This window comes from Argiope bruennichi, chromosome X2 (assembly GCF_947563725.1).
Source record: "Argiope bruennichi chromosome X2, qqArgBrue1.1, whole genome shotgun sequence".
Taxonomy (NCBI): domain Eukaryota; kingdom Metazoa; phylum Arthropoda; class Arachnida; order Araneae; family Araneidae; genus Argiope; species Argiope bruennichi.
In genome coordinates this window covers 133142298-133156280 of record NC_079163.1, presented here as the reverse complement: position 1 = coordinate 133156280, position 13983 = coordinate 133142298, and positions in this window count along the sequence as shown.

The following is a 13983-nucleotide window of genomic DNA, read 5'->3' as shown; positions in this document are numbered from 1 at the left end:
TTTGTATAAAAACACACTTTTATAGAGTACTGAAAAGATTTTTCTCATTTAAGTATTTTTGGTGTTCTGATATGTAAAAATGTTATTTTCAAAGCTGAATTATATTACATTATTATAAATGCGGTAGAGGACTGAAATCAAATTCACTACACGATATCGCTCCGCGTATTAAACTACAATTTAACCATTAATCGGAATTGAAAGCCCTAAAATAATAAATTGTCTTCAAGAATGCGAAAGAGAACAAAATTTCAGAATTCTTGCTCGTAAGTAAATGAGTGAAAAAAATCGATTACAAAATTGTATTTTTAAAATAATTTGTTTCATGTTATTAAAATGTGAAATAAATCTGCTGAAATAATATATGTACTGGCTATACATTGCAAATTTAAAGGAACTACAAATGACTCATATTAAATATCCAAAGACCAAAAGGAACGCATAAGAAAACCAACGGCAGCGATCGGCCCGAAAATGACTACCTAACAAAAGAGTTAGATTATTTCGAGTCACAGAAAAATTAGAGAACTTCGGTAATGCTCAAAATCTTCTACATGAGCGTTTTGTACTTCGTAGTAGTGAAGAAAACCTAATATGCATTTTAGACATTCTTTCTCAAACCGTTTAAAACCAAAATTTGACACAAAACGAAAATTTTAGTAACAAGGTTTCATTTATCTAAGTTGTTGCTTCGAGTTATCGCTTTTACAGGCGTATGAATATACAGGTAACCCTATGACCAGGGATTGCAATACCGGACAAAAATTTCAATACCGGTATTCAGTATTTTTAAAATCTTAATACCGGGATACTGGTTTTAATACGGTATTAGAAATTTTGGATAAAGAAAGAAAACACAGGTGTTTCTTTTTTTTTATTTGCCAGTTTTGTTAGAGAGAGTAAATATCACAAAAAATAATTTGTAACTTATAAATTATAACAGTATATAAAAAAGTAAAGAAACATCTTATTTATTTAAATCACAAAAAAAGCGTAAATATCACTATTCAGTTTGTGGTACTATTACAAATTTTTGAAATGTGATCTAAAAAAAACATAATGCATCAATTGTACTGTCATTAAGCCTGAAAAGTAATTTTGTGTAAAAATTACCATCTGTCGAAAACGCTCTTTCGGCCTCTACGCTAGTTGGTGGTACTGTTAGCAATGTACGATATACTTTTGCCAAGTATTTACCTCTAAATCCTTCGATTTCTCGTCGGATGGTTTTGGACATAGCTGATTTCTGTATTGTATTTTGGTTCGTTGAAATCTTTTTATTTATCGCTAATTCTAATATTTGTTCAAGAGACAATTCCTTTTCACTATCGACAGTAGTGACATCATAATCTTCGATAATTGAACGAATTCTGAATGTGGATAGGTTTGTGGGAAAAATTTTTTAAGAAACTTTACTCTAACTTTATCAGATTTGAATTGGTTATTTTCTTTTCTTCTTTTCATTTTTAAAATCATTAGAATTATGTAAATACCATAAGACATTTTCTATTTCGGTATGCCTTTCTATTGTGCGATTTTTGAATGTAATATATAATTCTTCAGATACTAATGTGTGCTGTTCTTTCAGTGACTGCAACATGAAATTTATTGTTGCATTAGCTGTTAATAAATTAGAATTTCTCCGACATAATGCCTCAAAAGTCAGTTTTATTGGAAGTAGAGCTGATATAGTTCTGGATATTAAGTCGAATTTAATATCTGAAAATTTAATTTACAGGTTTAATTCGATTATTGCTTTTTGGATTGGATTTCTCAGTTTCAAAAATCGTTCCATCATTAGGAGTAAACTGTTCCAACGGGTTTTAGAATCTAATATTAACATATATTCTGTTTTATTTTCAGTTAGTATATATTTTAGTAATATATCCTTCTTATAGGGGAACGTTTAAATATTTTAACAATTTTTCGAACTTTATAAATTATAGGAAGCAATTCTTGATAGGTTAATATTTCATCCTCATTAGCAATATCTTCTTCAACAATTACATTGTCATTATCTTCATTGTCACTATCACTCTTACTCTTTTCATAATTGGAATCCGTAGTTTCTATATCCACAGTATTTGGATTTTTTGTGTTCTTTATATTTTTGGTATAATACATCTATTACTCCTAATTGAATTCTATGTGCATAGCACAACTGCTGATTTGCACCAATCAACTTTCCAGTTTTTTTCATAATTGTTGCTCCATCAGTCGTTATGGATACAATATTTTCTTTCAGGGATAATCCATGTTTCGCTCATTTAGATTTAAGCAATTCCTTAAGCCATTCATTAGCTAATTAATTTCGCCCGTTAAGGAGACATAAAAACAAATCGTATACTATATTGCTATGTTCGCGATCCCTGAACATATAGTGGAGACAATTTTAAAAATTTCTAGTAAATACCAAAAGCCGGTATTTAAACTTGTGAATACCGGTATTACAAAATTGTACAAATGGCTCAAAATACCGGTATTGCAATCCCTACCTATGACGGATTCCGTTAATGCTGATCTAATCTATACTTTTCAGCTGAAACCGAGTATAAATTTTAGTTTGAAGCCTTTTACTTTCTGGAAAACGAAATATAGAGGAAATATTGTCATTCCCAAAAATTTCGAACGAGAGGTTTTAAAGAATCTCTACGTTTCAGATTTTACTAAGTTCGAAAAACACATTTTTTCATTATGCCCTGAAAATTATAATTGAAAACAATTCGCAAAAAGTTAAGAAAAAAACTATAACTCGCTAATGGCCAAACATTTTGTATATGAAATGATGACCAAATTTGTGGATTTCTTTCAAACTTTGAACGAAATTCCTTCACAGGAAGTCTATCTATCTGACTACTCGACTACAAATGATCACGATAACTATAAAATTTAAAGAGCTAAGTAGATAAAATTTGGTATAGAGATTTTGCATTTAAAATATAGATATAATGTATTTATCCATCTTACTTCCTTTTTAACACGAAAACCAACAAAAGCTGGATCATACTCTTTTAATAATATCGTTCATCCTTCTCTTTGGATATTCACTGCACTTGTTATTTCCTAAAATAATATTCTGGAAATTTCTCGCCGGCATAAGGTAAGGAGGAAAAAATATATGCATGAGATTACTTTCAAAAACGAGAGTTTTCCAAAATTCGGCGCTGCATTCTAAGAGAGAAAGTGACGTGAAAATTGTCAGGCCGCTTTATTTTTAATCTGACAATCCATTTCTTTCCTTTGTTTCCGGCAGGATTTAACAAAAGACATTTTCATCTTAATGTTTGTGCCCATTTTTCTTCGGCCCGGGAGAATCACCAGATGAAAAGCCCATGAAGCAATCGCCTCTTCTTGTATATTATTAAAATCATTTTTGTCTGTCTTGATGGATTCTCTAAAAGATACATGATGATACTTATAATGATGTACCCCAAAGGGGCATATATTGAAAAAAGATATACATATTACTACAGTTATGCAACCCGTATTGTACATTCGAATGCTGATGCAATTCAATGCGATAGGAATGAATCCAGACCATCATAGCAGTTAAAGGTAGACGATAATCTCGGATCGAAAGGCAAGTTGGCATCGTCATTCATTATTTGGATTTATAATTATGATAATGGTTTGGATTTCTTAAATCATTAGGATACTTGTTAAAGCATCATAGTTAAGTCTTTATTTAAAAGACGTGCATACTACAGAAACACAAAGGTCATTCAGAAAAATAACAGGGAACCAATAAAAATATGTCATTCAAAATACTGAAAGGAAAATGAAAATTATACAAAGCAAAGCATGTACTTCCTTACTAAGGAATATAAAATAAAATTTGATCCGATTTGGTACATCATAAGAAAAGGAATCATTTTATTTTGAATTACATATAATTTTATTTCTTATGAAAAGTAATCGGTGATATATTTCACACTTGTCATTTGGCACTTTATAAAATGCTCGAAAATGTGTGAATATCAATCAATGTCTAATACTCTGCTTAAAAATGTCTAGGCCTTCTACAGAATGCTGGATTTCGACTTTTGACATTAGTATATATTTTTTAGACTCAATCAATTTTCTGTATATCTTATCCCTTTGAATATCCGACTGATATATTCCCACTAATATGTTTGCTTTATAGAGCATATAAACTACAAATTCTTAATGTTTCCCTCACGCCCTTGAAAGCTTACCAATTGACCGATTGAAAAAGTTCTGGAATGTTAAAAGGATTAACATAAAAGATTATACACTTCAACGTCACAATGATATATTCTTAAAAATAAATTCATTTTATCCTCTGCTCAATAAGCATTGATCGTTGCTTTCCATCTAAAACTAGCTAATTTCCATCACACTTTAGTCTATAAAGAAAAAAAAATATATTACATATTAAAAAAAAAACATCCAACCGAGTAAGAAATCAAACATTCTATAGACTGCGGGATGAAGAACTACATCCTCAACAAACATTATCGTTGCCCATATTACAAAAGTTAAAACGTTCCGTTTATGTAAAATTGCAATTATTTCGTTAGAAATCCAATCTTCAAAGATTTTTTTTGTTTCATTTTTACCAAAATATATAAAACTAGAAATCTGACGCAAAAGAAAAGGGCAGATAATTCCATTTCTAATGTTTCAAACTGTAACTGACATATGGATAAAAAAAGAACTCTCAGATGCTTAAAGAATTCTCATAAATGATTACACATCTTTAGATTGTGACAACATAAGAAATTCTTCCAAATGCATTTATCTCATTCTTTCTTCAGTACGAAAACCCATTGAATTCCTTTTGTATTTCTCTTAAAAAAATTCGAAGTTAAACTTTTGAAGAAGCTTCTCGTTTCAGTCTTCTACAAACTCGAAAAACGCATTTTAAGTGTTAAGTTTTTCTGTGAACGTAATTTAAAAAGGCTTTGAGCCAGATGAATAAAATTTGGTATTTGATGTCTATAAATTATAAATTTCTATCAAATTTTGAACGAAATCCATTCGGTGGAAGTATGTCTGTCGATCCACCCAAAAATATAAATATGATAACTTAAAAACTAAGAGAACTAAATCGATACAATTTGGAATACATCTAATGTTTGATAAGCATCACATTTGAAACCAAATCCTTCAAGTGATGATCGCCTGTCGGTCTATACTTTTCACAAACTTAAACGCGATAACTTCAAAGCGCAATTACTTAAATATATGAAATTTGGCATGTGATTTTGTGACTACAATTGTAAACTAGGTTAAATTTTAGTTTTAATCAGTTAAAAATAAGTTCGAAATATACAGTCTATTTGCTAACATTTCAGTTTTAACAGCATTTCAACGACTAATCATCCAAAAAAGATCGCACGCTGTTTCGGTAATAATACCAAAGTACATTTATTAAAGAGATCGCAAGGACTCCCGCTGATTCATTCTTCAAATCACGTACTTAAAAAATATTCAAGTGCGTATGTATGAATGGCTAAAATATGAATGGGTCGCCAGAACAATGCTAATATTGATAAGGGTGAATCAATTCGTCATACTTATGACAGAAACTAAATCACGCTTCTTAATTGAGATGAGTTCGTTGGAAATATATTCTTTGAAGGGAAAACAGGAAATCAAAGGCAAAAGAAAACGGCCGATACTTCTCTTGTCTCAATCATCATCTTATTCAGTTTCGAAGATGAGACGCAAGTGAGCCGCTGTGCTAGAAAGCCCCCCCCCCCCTATCAGAAACGATGCAATCAACATCGAATGATGCAGTGCACTTCATCTAATTCGAAAGAAAGGCAACTACGGATTTTGGTATAGGAGGAGGAAATTTCTCTGAGTGCAGCAAATGTGATGTCCAATCATCTTGTTACTTACTTTCCCAGCGACTTGACTATGACCCAGGAAGTTTATTTCCTATACGTCTCCAAGCGCAGCTGCGACTATAAACATCAAGAGACGGTTCCGATGCTTTGCGTCATTAGCCAAGAACCGTTTTTTGCTTACTACTGATCACTACTGCATTGAGGTAAGGGCTTTCATTGGAGATCACTGCGTAACATTTTATCTCAAGTTGAAGAAATTTCTCTTCTGAATTTATCAGGTAATTACATGATGCTCGAGAGCCAATTTCATCAGAAGTACTCGCAGATATTAGATTCTTTGGGAGATTTTGGCCATTCAAAAACCGTATTGATTCATTTGATTTTCTGAATTTTTTTTTCGTGTGTTAGAACCAAAGCACTTCATATACTTCTCGTTTTTCATAGTCGTCATATGTTTCCCAAAGAATTAAGATATCAAGACGACTTAAAGAAAACAGTTTATTGCCAAATGAAAAAAAAAATATTAATCAGTATTATTTAATTATTTAAAAAAATATTAAAATTATTGAAAATAATTATTTCAGAGGCTAATTTGTTTAACTCCCAACTCTTATACAAATCCACCAAAATATGCATTACATTCACATCTGTGTCTCAATGTGTTCAAAAATAGCCCTAGTGTTGCTTTAAAACGGGACGTTAATATAACTAAATTAAACTGTGTTTCAGTTTGTCTGTGACAACTACATCATACCTACAAATACACATTTCGTTATTAGCGTTACACATGCAAAAAGAATTTGAAACTTTTTTTTTTCTCCCATGTGATTGATATGATACAATTAAAACCTGTAAAAAGAAAAATGCGTTATTTAATTTTGTTCGAATGACTCCAATCTTTTCGACAAAACCATCAGAAAAACGATCCTTAACAAAAAAAGTAACAGTTACAGCGGTAGCAATTAACTGACTGAAAATACACTGACTAAAAGTAGAAGCGTATCAGATATAATTCAAATACGACCTTAATGAAGATTCAGTACTAGAAAATCTATAAAGGCAAGGGGGAAGAATATAGACAAACCTTTATTATATAAGGATTTATCTACATTTTTTGTAGTTCTGCCTGTAGGATATTATCCAATAGGTAGAACTGCGATAAAGAAAAAGATATGTTGAACCTGAAACACGTTCTCTTATGAAACATGACTGTTAAAAAATTTAAGATCAAAGCGCCGTGACGATATTTGAAGCACACTTCACAAAGAAGATTAAATTTATGTTGCTGAATATTGATTGAAATATTTTAATAGCGATAAGCAGGGTAAAATATTAAATTAATAATATATGATAGTGAAACTTCTCTTTAATAAACAACCAGTTTAAGATTGATTCGATAACTTTTTTAATTTGCCAAATCAATTCACTTCCACAGTCATGCCAACATTTTAATAAGGATTCAAAATATTTTATATCATTTATAATAGGTTAAAATATATTCCATAATGTTTATTCTAATTTTTTTTTTAAATTATACTATCACTTTTCTCCTCCTTTTTAAAGCAATCGATTTGTCAAGTGAGCGACACATTTAAAAGGTTTACCATATTCCTGTTGAAAAATGTTACAGAAATTCTTCAATTATGAATTGAAACAATATCTATGAAATTAAAATATATTCGTTAAAAAGCAAACATGTTTTGAAAGTTGAAAAAAAAACTAATTGACTAAAAAGAAATATAAAACAAAAACCTTCCATTTTAAAAATTTATCAAACGATTTGCTGAAATTTTTTCAGATAAAAGAATATTTCTTGAATATTTATGTTTTCTATAGAATCTTTAAGTATTGGAGTTCAGTGGGTAAAATAACAAAATTCATCATTTTTCGCAGATTAAAACAGATGTAAAGTCTTTTTTAATTAACATATTGTTATTCTGTATTACAAAATTTTATACAGAAATTATTACTAAAAATTTGAACAAAAAATATCCATTGGAATTTAATTTTCTCAGGATTATCGTAAAATGATTTTACAATAGTTTTTAGTTTCAAAATTTTAAATAGCGTTACATCGTAAATTATTCAAATACAAAAACCAATGCGATTTTCCGGAGAATGAACACAATTATTAAATTCAGTTGGTTTTATTAAAAAAACTATTTTTAAATTATTAGGAATATTGAATTAAAAAAAACATTCGGTATTTTCACAAAAGAACAACTTTTCCCCATCCACCATTATTTGAGATGTTTTGCTCTTTTGTTTTAAGTGGATCTTGTATGTAGCTTTTAGCTGAAATTATATCGAGATTTTTAATAAAGATTTCATAATGCGGAGATCTAAAAAATGAGAAATATATGGAACACAATTTTTAGTAGCATAAAATTACATTTCTTCAGATATGGCAGTATTAAATGTTATAATTCTATGGAATAGAAAGAAAAACTGAAAAATTATCTAAAGTCGGTGAAGAATAGAATTGAATCAAGAGACAAAAAATAGTTATTGTTGTTTTCTTTGAGATTTAAGATATTTTTATTGAGCCGAAAATCTTTTCTCTCGAAGAAAAATTTTGAGACAAGTTTCAAATTCTTGTCCCCATCAATTTGTTTCAACGTCAAATATCCATTCATTTAAATGCTTTCCAAATCATATTGTATTCGAGATCAATAAGAAGTTGGCAAGAAGTCTTCAATACATAAGCTGGAAGTAGACGATGAGAATGGCCGGATTTCTGAAATTCTCGAAAATATAGATTTGAATAGATTATAGTCAAATTAATGTAAAGGGATGAAATGTTAGAATTCAACCTACCTTCACATCATAATTAGCTAAAAAGTAATGCTCCATAATTATTGTAATGGCGGAATTAATGAGTTTTATTATCCCGTTTTGAAGAGCTGTTTGGGGATGAACCATGTAGCAGAATTTATGATATCCAGACTTTAATCCTGTAATCAATGGCTATTTTAAGAGCATTTTCGATAACACCCCAAGCTTGTCTTTCCAAATATCATCGATTTCTTTTCTCTAACGAGACGTGAGTAAGGAAATGTAGATGTTTGAGAATTTCGATTTCTTGTAAAGTATTGAAAAATCCAGATTTTGACTTCCCTGATTTCAAAAAACAAAACGCTTTGCGATAGGATTATTCTTATAGTAGGAGAAACTGCCAAATCAGTTGATTTTTATCAAGTTGGGAACGAAATCTATTCAGAATCATTTGGGCTGTTCGAGAACATAAGTCGAACATTTTAAAGAACAGGATTTGGTACACAAATTCAGCATCGAAAATGTAGATTCATGTCAAATTTTGAATAAAATTTGTCAAATGGTTGACTGTCTGTTGAATTGTACTTTCGCATGCATGTAAACACAAAAACTAATAAACGGTATTTAATTCTCCGATTCTAACTAAAGCTCCGCGTCCAATTTTGATTCAATCGATCGGAAGAATAGGCATTCTCACAACGGATTCGGTGAAAAGGCGCGCCAAAGATTTATAGACTGTGCGCCAAGGCCATACAAGGCATCCGCAAGCTCCACAATTTTATACGGAGGAAAGAGATAAGACATTTTTTTGAAAGTATACGAGAAAGTTTCAGGAAGACCACTCTCACTTGTTTTAAGGTTTTAAAGTCACCAATGAAATCACAAGACGGCCAAAAACAAATACTGCGCCACTATGCCATTGAATTTGCTTTTCAGCTTTTGGGCATTAACTGAATGCAGGTATTTACACAATCAACAAATCGGTTATATTGAAATATCCTTAAAATTTCAAATGACTGAAGATTTCTGCATTTCAAGTAATGTGGACTTCTACATTCAGGAATATTTGACCGAAAATGAACAAACATTTTTTGAAACATATTCAAGATTATGTATTAAACCAAAATGTATATTAATAAGATTATTTTTAAAAATATCTGCAAACTACTAGATTGAGATTTTCGTAATAAGGAATTTAAACAAGGTGAATATCTTGGCAATATTTTTGAAATTATATGTTGCTGAGATATTATTCTAAAGGAGAATAAATATCAGAATCATTTAATTATAAAAGAATCTCATATACAGATTACAAATTAAAATTGAAAAAAATAATAAAGCTGTATAAGAATTGTGTGCCAAATATAGCAAACATTTCTATTGGAGTGCTAATTATCACTCTCACCCACAGTAAACTAAAGAGAAGATTGCCTCGATTTGATTCAAAAGGAATTTCCTCCATTTCAAACATTTCCAGCCTTAAGGATACTACAAAAGGTATTGAAATAATATTAGGCTTACTAAATACACTTTTAAATAAACTACAGTTAAATGACTATACACTTTTAAATGAAGAAATGTAGAATTTCCATTCGCTTCATTGAACTTTATAAAATGAAAGTTCTTCCTAATTATCTGAAGACACCTTTTAATATTTGTATGGGATTCGCTTTCATTCTCCAAACTTTTGTTAAAAAAGCGAGAATAACTTATTGAAGTAAACTGTTATGAAAAAAACGAGTCTTATTGAATTTTCTATAATAACAAGATTAGAATAAAAGTGATGAAAATGCAAAGTTAAATTTTTAGATTTCATAATAATATGTATCAAAATTGAAATTGAATCGATGATGAATAAATGAAATATCAAATGTACTCATTGCTCTGATGGATGCTACAATGCTAGATGTAAAAATGTCTCTCAAAATCATAAAATAATTAGAAACATAAAGCATACAGTGATAAAAATATAAATATAAAAGGATTTTTTTTGCAACCATTTAGAAACAAAAAATGGAAGATAAAATTCATGAACTTGGTATAGAAGTATTGCATCCATTTTCTTTTAATGATTGCAGTTATTACAAGCACAAGGATTATAGGAAAGCATTATTTATCTTATACTTGCGTCTGAGTCAAATAAAATTTGAATTTTGCTTGCATTTGTGATTTTTTTTAAATCGCTTATTGTATTCTAATGTAGAACTCAAACATAAGTTCAAATTCAAAAATGCTGGATTATAAGAAGTTGCCACGCTACACATTAAAACCACAATGTATAGTATACTACCATATTTTTGGTCAAAAAACCAGGCCAATCACTTATATTGGATTTTCTAAGTGGAGCTGAAGATTTCGAAAGTTACTGTGGATCTGGTGTTGGCTAAATTTATAGTCGTGATCCAAACAATCTCATGCATCCACAAATTTGCAAAGTACTGTCAATTATTAGGTATAAAAAGAAACTCTGCACTTTTACGTTTATTTCTCCAGAATGAAGGCGAGGTGAAAGAAAATGTGTTTAACGGGGTAAAGGTCAAGGTTTAACAAATAATTCCGGAAGTACGCTCATATTACTGCGCATCACCCCTTTGGGAAGTAAAATCGTCTAAATGTTTAATCTATGGATCCCGAAGCGGACAATATATGCCTTCTTTTCACTGTCTTTGTTTCAAATAGCATTCCTACTTAATTCAAAAGGACTATTATGAACGTGACGAAATTTACTATTCAGTGTGTCTAGTACTCGAACCTGTTGCAAAAACGTAGGAATACCTCTAACGTCTTTCTATTTGACTAAATTCATCGGCACAGCCCTGATTTTTTTATTTAATTAGATTGACAATGAAGAAAGAATAACTCGCTGCTAAAGGTAACTTCGAAATAGTGGTCTTTGCAAAACTAGGTGACAGATGGTTTAAAATCTGAAATTTTTGTGTGCCAAGAAAGTGAAAACAAACTTTTGATATAACACAAAACTGTCGGTTTTGTCAAAATTATCTGAAAGATCTGACGATCATAAAATATTCAGAAACTAGATCAGTTTTGTATAATGAACCACAACATTTGTAAAAAGATTCTCTTAACTCACTGCAAAAATGACGTAGATTCTAAGATAGTTTTTCCGAAGCTTTTATTGATTGATGGAGAACAGAATTGCACTGAAAAGCAATTCTATAATGTATAGATTTTTTTACAATCAAACAGAAATATGATATATCCATTCAGAAATATTTAAGAAATTGTTTTTTGACATATGCCGGCAAGCTAGTGTACATTTTCCAATGATCTTAGGAGACGTCTAGGAGTTTCATTATTTAAAAAATATTTGTCTATTAAGACAAAGATTTTACATTAGACATATAAGACATATATTTTACATTATGTAAATGTGTACTTCAGAAAATAATGGAATTGTAATGCAGCAAACGTAAATATATCTACGAGCAATTATTGTATTTATAATTTATTTGGTGTATGTCGGAAACAACTTATCAAATTTTATATTTAGATAAAAGTTTGCTTTTTAAGTTTAGCTATATAGATGTCTTTCCTCACAAAACAAGAGAAAAAAAAATTTATAACTAAATATTGACATGATCTGCATATGCGTATCAGAGATGGAATAGTGATTCAGGATTCCAATCTTTCTCCTGTTTTTCAATTGAATTAGATTTTGCTTCTAACGAACCATAAGATAGGATTTTACAAAACTGTGTAGCGAGGCTCGGTCTCCCAGGTATTACTAAGATTGAAGTCAATCATTGAGACATTCTATTTGCAATGGTGCGTTATAGCACCATTTTTTGGCAAAAGCCTGCGCCAATCATAAGATTTCATACAAAGACAGTTTCATTGAGAAGTAAAATTTGGAAATGTGCAATCGTGTTTGCCTAAAATGGAATTGGTTTGTGGAAATAGATGAGTCAAGGTAAGGACGGACCCCGTAGTTTTCCTTCGCAATCATAAAACAATATTTACTGATGTACCTTCTTTCTAAACTGTCATTTTTCTTTGGACTGTCAGAAGCTATCCCAGATTGTTTCTGATCTCTATCTGAATATACAGAACTGTGTGCCAATCTTTTGGATTCTCAGTAATGGCATCTTTATTCTCGAATTCCTGTCAAAAGAAATCTTACCTGAATGAGATGAAAAATATCCAAGAATATAGATAATATAAGCTGCTTTAAAATAATCAAGAACTTCAATTTTAGAAAACTGCTTAAAAAATCATTTCATCAATTGAATATCCAAATTTAAATCGATTTATTCTAATAAGTGGGCCTCTATACATGTTCCTTCACCGAATCTATTCATTTTCATCACGTCATGACAACTTCACATATGTAATATGTGAGGCAAAAAATTCGAAAAGAAAATAAGAGTATTAAAAATTGACTTTTTTACATATTCTACATATAATGACTTTTCATGCAGCCCGTGGTAACGTGAGTAAGCTTTCTGCTGCGTAACTCTGAGGTTTCTGGATCAAATATTGCCCTTTTCTTGTCTACTTTGTTTTTCACCCTCCATAGAATTCTGAAAACAGATATATCGGAAGTGTAGAAATTATAAATATTCCTCAATTAATTTTGATCGAAAAAATTTCTTGTTTTTCTGATTTCTCTCATAAAAAAAAGATTCGACTTTGATTGAAAAAAAGATTCGATTCAAAATTCCTTCATGTAGCTTCTCATCCCAAAGCCAGAATGGCGCGACAAGAGACCTGAGAACCAATCAGCAGAAGTAATTGTAACAAAAAGCGGTGATTTAATTGTTCGATTTTTAGGTCAAAAATTATATAATAAACTTAATTTTTTCGATCAAAATTGATTATTTCTTTATAAAGTCATAAAACATCTTTTATTAAAATTGCATAGAGTATGAAAAAATCCTAATAGTAAGATTCAATTCAGAGATCTCTTACTTATAGTCTGTCAAAGAAGTATTGGGACACACCATAAGTTCACAGATTTTTATCATAATATTTCACTTAAATATACAAATAAAACCAAAATAAAGAAGTAAATATTATTTTGATTAATACAAATCATAATAATTCAAACAAAACTCTCATATTAATGCAATTATGGTTATAATTGAAAATAAAAGAAATAAAAAAAAGCGTGCTCAAAAAAGTATTGGGATACTTCCCAATAAGTAAAAACAATGCAAACTTAAAAATTAACATCTTGATGGGCCGTCTTTACTTTTTATGACCTCTATTTGGCTTGGGTTGCAGAAATTTTTTGCAAAATGATCCATCGATTTTGGCCCTCACTTCAACCAAATGTTTTCTTAAATCCTGCTTGCTAGAAATTTGATATTCATGTAGTTTTTGCTGCAAATAATCCCACATATGCTCAATGGGATTAAAGTTTGGACATTCT